Genomic DNA, 6,093 nt, shown 5'->3' on the forward strand with positions numbered 1-6,093 from the left:
CAACACACAAAAACAACATAAAGACCATTGCCTCCTATAACTATAGATTCAAAAATACTTAAGAAAACATTGGCAGACCAAACACTGCCAACATATTAAAGATGCATGTCGTGACCAAGTACGATTCACACCGGCAAGCCAAGAACAGTCCTACATGCCAGGGCCAACGCGCGTGGTGCAGCACATCGCTGAATGAAGGGAGCCACGCACTGTCCCAGCCAGAACTACTATTGTTGTGGTTTGTTGTTGTTGTTGTTGTTTGTTGTTGCCACCAGGGTTAGGGCTCAGTGCCTGGATGACACTACTGCTCCTGAGAGTCACTTTTTTCAAACAGAGGGTGAGAGACAGAAAGACATAGACAGGGAGAAAGAAACACAGAGAAAAGGGAGATACCACAGTACTGCTTCACTGCTTGTGAAGCTTCCACCCTGCAGGCTCTCTCATGTGGTGAGTTGGGACTTGAACCCGGGTCCTCGTGCATGGTGATGTGTATATTCTACTGGGTTAACCACCTGCCAGTTCCCAGCAACCATTATTATTATTTTTTTTTGCCTCCAGGGTAATTAATCACTGGGACTCATTATCAGCACTACAAATCCACAGCTCCTGCCCGCCGTCTTTTTTCGTTTTTATTGGATAGGACAGAGAGAAATTGAGAGCGGAGGGGGAGATAGAGAAGGGGAGAGAAAGACAGACACCCGCAGATCTGCTTCACCGCTTGTGACACGACCCCTCTGCAGGCGGGGAACAGGGGGTTTGAACTGGGATCCTTGTGCAGGTCCTCTGTGCTTTGTACTATGTACGCTTAACCCGGTGCACCACTGTCTGGCCCCCACAACCATTATTATTATTTTTTAAAGGGACAACATTTATTCCTTTTCCAAATGTTACAGTAAAACCAGGTGGAAGAGAATGGTTTTAGCAGTTAGAAAGAAAAAAGTACAAATCTGAGGTGTGGCCATTAAAAGTTATTGACAGGTCTGGGAGGTGGTGCAGTGGATAAGGCATTAGACTCTCAAGCATGACGTCGTAAGTTCAGTCCCCAGCAGTACATGTACCAGAGTGATGTCTGGTTCTTTCTCTTGCTCCTATCATTTCTCATGAATCAGTAAATAAAATTTAGAAAAAAAAAGTTATTTCCAACAATGGGAGGGTGGAAAAGACAACAACAAGTTCCTTCACATTACAGACCTCCCCACCCCAAAGCCTAATGCTTGCCCACCAAGTCAAAAAATACACAACTGATTCACAAGCTGGAGGTTGGAAATTTGCATAAGTCATTCATAAAAACCTTGACGGGTAGTGTCCTCCCCAGCCCAGGTGCCACTAGGCACAACACAAGAGACTGAAAACTCAACAGGAGCAGGAAATCTAGACAATCAGGGTTTGGGAGTGTAGGCTCAGGGGTCTGGGGAGAGGGGTAAACAAAGCCTGCTTGGAAAAGAATTGGGGGAGAAAAGCAGCAATTGCCTTCTGCAGGGGCAGGGGCAGGGGCAGGGGCAGGGGCAGGGGCAGGGGCAGGGGCAGGGCAGGGGCAGGGGCAGGGCAGGGGGGAGGGCGGGGCAGGAGCATTTCACATCAGTAACCTACGTTGGGCAACTGCAAGGGACCATCTTCAACTGGCCTTAGGAGAAAAGCCAGATGGATGACTGGAGAATCCACAGCAAGTAGAGGAAGATAGAGGAAGGTGGCTGGGAGGGGGCAACAGCCCCTTCCTTTCTGGGCACAGGAAGGCAGCCAGGGCACCAGGTCCAGGCAGTGACCTCACAAGGCCAGCACAGTTTTTGTGGCTCAGAGATCACACACCTGCCCCCACCCAGCTACTCATTCTGCTTGCTGGCTGGTGTAGGGCCACTCTCAGGCCCCGAGGGAGTAGATGGCTCTGCGGCTTGGGGCCCTGCCTCCTCTTCTGTGTCTCCTCCCTTGGATGTAGAGCCAGCCTAGCCCCCTCGACCTGGGGCTCCTGGCTCTCAGGGGTAGCAGCAGCTTTCCCTTCCTGGACAGTGCCTTCCTCACTGCAGGCACCGATCTCCCCCGCTCCTGCTCTTCCTCTGTGGGTGAGGAGGCTGAGGAGTCACCCCTCCCTCCTTCTGATTTTTCTTGAAGGACAGGCCACTCAATTTGAAAGACTTCTTGAAAGATAATTTTTTCTTCTTCTTGGGGGTCTCCTTGGGGGCGGTGTCCCCTTTGGCCTCAGCGCCCTGGCTAGGGGTGTGGGCTCGATGGCATCACCAGTGGCCCCGGCGGCCTCCTCTGCGCCATTCACGGGGGGCGACTGCCCTTCGCCTTGGGGGATAAGTGTCCGTTGCTTTTCAAGTGGCCTTTCTCCTGTCCGTTGGTCTTAGCGGGGGAGGCGCCTGCTCCCTCTTTGATGGTCACGTAGTCCCAGGGAGCCTTGGAGCTCTGGATGCCCAAGATAGGGGTCTGCTGGGGGGCACCCGGAGCCTCCCCGTGCTCGCAAGGGAGAGTTCAGAGCAGCCTTGCTGGCAGAGGCTAGCACCTCAGGGGTAGGGGTGTGTGTGTGTGAGGGGGGACCGAGCTGCACCCCAGCTCCGCACGGGACCGCTAGCTGCACCTGCCGCCGCTTCACTCCATGCCAGAATGCCCCACAACCAGTATTTTTAAGAGCAAGAAAGGTGAAAGAGGAGCGGGGAGGGGGAGGGGGAGGGGAAAGAGGAGGCAGAGGGAGAAGAAGAGGGGATTGGCTCCAGGTAAATACAACTTATGAATCAGAGGTGAAAACTGTGCAATCCTATTAATTTAGTCCTGTAGATTTGAAAAAGCATTCATCCATAAACCAAGAATGGGTTGCCGTGAAGAAGAGACCATGAGAAACGTTGGTGCAGAAAAACACGTTTGACAAAAACCAGTACCCTGTCATGACCGAATCAGTCAACCTGCTTACCTGTAATAGCAATGGAAATATTAGATGGCTGTATTTACTGTCAACTGTAAAACATTAATCCAATAGTAGCGAAATTTAAAAATAAAATAAAGAAATATTAAGACGGGGGCTGGGGGTGGCACACCTGCTTGCATACGTTACAATGCACAAGGACCCGGGTTTGAGACCCTGATCCCTATGACAGGCAAAACACGAATGTTGGCAGTGCACAAGGGCTTAGGTTCAAGCCCCTGGTCCCGACCTGTAGGAGGAAAGCTCCACGAATGGTGAAGCAGGGCTTTGGGTCTCTCCCTCTCTATCTCCCCCTTCCCTCTCAATTTCTGGCTATTTCTATCCAATAAATAAAAAAATAAAGATAATATTTTTAAATCCATTAAAAATATTAAGATAACTTGGAATAAATTTAGCCATAGGGTGAAAAACTTGTTGAAGAGCTAATTGGGGAGACTTTCCGTGCACGTGAGTAGATGACTCATTGTTAAGACGGCGCACAAAGTGGTGTACAATGAGTGTAAGCCTTACCAAAGTTCCTATGGCTGTTTTCTCTCTCTCTGTATATCTCTCTCTCTCCACCTCTCTCCTGTTAGAGGGAGAAAAAAGAGACAGCACAGTATTGCTCAACCACTCCTGCAAGCTCCCCTGTGCTCCCATGTGCTGATTAAGGAGAGTTATCTCCCTGCTTTGTACAGAACTTCTTATAGAAGGTGAAGGACAGATGAAAAGCCCAACAGCATCATTCTGAGTGAAGCAAACTAGACTGAAAAGGCCACATATAGTCTGACTGCATGGAGTGTCAGAGAGACTAATGCATAGAGCCCTGGGAGGAGGGAACGGGGAGCCTTCTGTAGGCTTTGTCTTGTGTGGATGGTGAAAGGGTTTGCAAGCAGAGAGAAGTAGGTCACAAGACAATGGACAATGTGAAGTCACAGGATGTCACTCCACTTTAGGCTGAAATGTTCTATGGGGGCGGGATCTAGGAAGCTAGCTGACCGGTGGGGCATGTGCCTCACCATGGGCATGGCCCCCTGACTCAAACTGGAGACACACAGAGGAGGGTTCTAGTGCCATGTGCCACAGTGGTACCTGCCCAGTAGAGGACAAAGAACAATGCCAGGGACTGGCCATGGCCTTTCCCCAGAGTTCACAGTGGGGAGGGCCTTGCACAAGAGACAGTCCAGAGAGCCTGGGTTGCTCAGGGCTGCCCAGGGGGCCATGATGTGCATCGATGCATCGGGGAGGAGCCCTCACCCAGTAGAGCATCGGCAGGGGCGGGCAGGAGCAATTGTACTCAGAGAGGACCCTGCCCACTTCCCCAACTCGTTAGTCGACAGTCATGTCACAGGAGAGGTCCCTCACTGAGATAGCATTGGGTGTGTGGGTCTGTGGTCTGTGCTGGGAAGAAGACAATGGTCTCTGCACACACACCGGCTTGGGGCTCACAGGGCACAGGCTTGAGGGCGGCTCTGCAGAATGAACTGGACACTGAGGGAGGCTCACAGTGGGGCCCAGTCACTCCCCTGCAGAAGTGCAAGAGCACCGGGAGGAAGGAGATGACTGGTCACCTTGGACACCACGCAGGTCTGCTGTGCATGTGCGTGTGCGTGTGCGTGTGCGTGTGTGTGTGTGTAGACGAGGCAGGAGGGAGGCTGGGACACAGCCTTGGCAGGGTGGTCGGGCCAAAGCCATTTCTGCAGTGTCCGCAGGGCCTGGCCCGCTGCTCCTCTCTCCTCCGCTCCTTGCCAGGGCTCTCTGCTTATTCTTAGTGTTGCCCCAAGCCCACCAGCCTATCCTCTCCCCTCCTCCTCCCTTCCTCCTCTCCTCCTCCCCCTCCCTCTTCTCCTCCCTTCCCAGCTCAGTGCATGTGATGCATGCCGGGTCTCTTGTTCCCAGAGACCCTTCCCACCCAACAATTTCCCTTCGGCAGTGTCCCAGCTTCACTGTGTCCCAAGTCTCCCCACTGTCATTGTCCCCCAACAGAGAGCAGTGCACTTTCCCTCCCAGTTGTGCCCGGGCTGATCGCACAGTTCCCTGCTTGGCATCTTGATGACTCACCTGTCAGCTGTCGGCACCGACATAGACCAGTGTTCCCGAGCAACACGCATGCACAGGCACGTGAGTGTGCACACGCCCCCCCCCCCCCAGCACGTGCACTCTAACGGTCTAGAGGTGCAGAGCAGTGTCGCAGCACCCTGCTTCGTCTTTGTGGTCCAGATGCCTGAAGACTGTCCATTCCTAGCCTGGACCTGCACTCCACTTGCAGGGGTGAAATCGCCCTGACCACTGGGTTCTCTTTGCAGTGTCTGTGCTCCCTACCTCCCTCTGGCCTGTGCAGCTGGCAGTGCCGCACCGCCTTGGAGAGCAGCTTGGTTCCCAGCTCAGAAGCCGTGCAGCTTCCCAGTGCACCCCGACCTCTGGCCATGGAACCTTGGCACCTGTCTCCAAGCCAAGCAGCCAGAAAGCTGCCTGTCTGTGTCACCCTGGAGACCCGAGTCCCCAGAGCTGGGCAGTGCCTCAGCGATGACTTCGCCCACCTCTCTCTGGGACTTTCCTGAGAATGTGCCTGGAACTCCCTGGAGCCTGGCGGAGGAGGAGGAGGCGGGGAGGGCACTGGGGGATGCAGAGGGAAGTCCCAGCACTTGGGGCCAGGCCTTGGGAATGGGATTCCCATAGTGCTTGTTAGAGAGGCCTCATGAGTACCCTTGGGAAGGAGAAACATGTACTTGGCTCCCAGAAAGTCACTCTCATCCTACTGAGCAAAGCAGACGGGAAACTAAACTCTTGTTGTTGGCACTGGCTTGAAAAGACTGTGAGCTGCCACAGAGGATACCTGCATGGCAGGCATTTGTATTCCTCTTTCGCCCACACCCATTGTATGGCCTCAGTGTCGCAATTGTGAAGAGGCCAAGCAGAAGCTCTCCAGCCTCCCTCTACTCTCCACATACCTCTCGTCTCTATCAGGCAGCTGTCAGGGTGGCCCTGTGACCCAGCACACTTGGCTGAGTGGCTATGAGAATGAGCAGTTGTATGCCAGTTGACCTGTTCACTCATGTCTTCTCCCCAGCTCCACAGTGGAGCACTGCTCTCCTGCTGGATGTGGGGGCTGACCAGCCACACGGGGCACAACAGGGCTGAGAGCCAACACGGTCTGGTTCTGAGACACTTGGCATTGGTCTGCTCCTTTGGGGGCT

At 53.5% G+C, this 6,093-nt stretch overlaps 1 pseudogene; it reads right to left on the reverse strand.

Annotated features, from left to right (window-relative positions):
* Positions 1-1,628: 1,628 nt before the first annotated feature.
* Positions 1,629-3,924, reverse strand: LOC132535907 (MARCKS-related protein-like; annotated as a pseudogene).
* Between the last annotated feature and the right edge of the window lie 2,169 nt (positions 3,925-6,093).

The sequence above is a fragment of the Erinaceus europaeus genome, chromosome X (genome assembly GCF_950295315.1).
Source record: "Erinaceus europaeus chromosome X, mEriEur2.1, whole genome shotgun sequence".
Taxonomy (NCBI): domain Eukaryota; kingdom Metazoa; phylum Chordata; class Mammalia; order Eulipotyphla; family Erinaceidae; genus Erinaceus; species Erinaceus europaeus.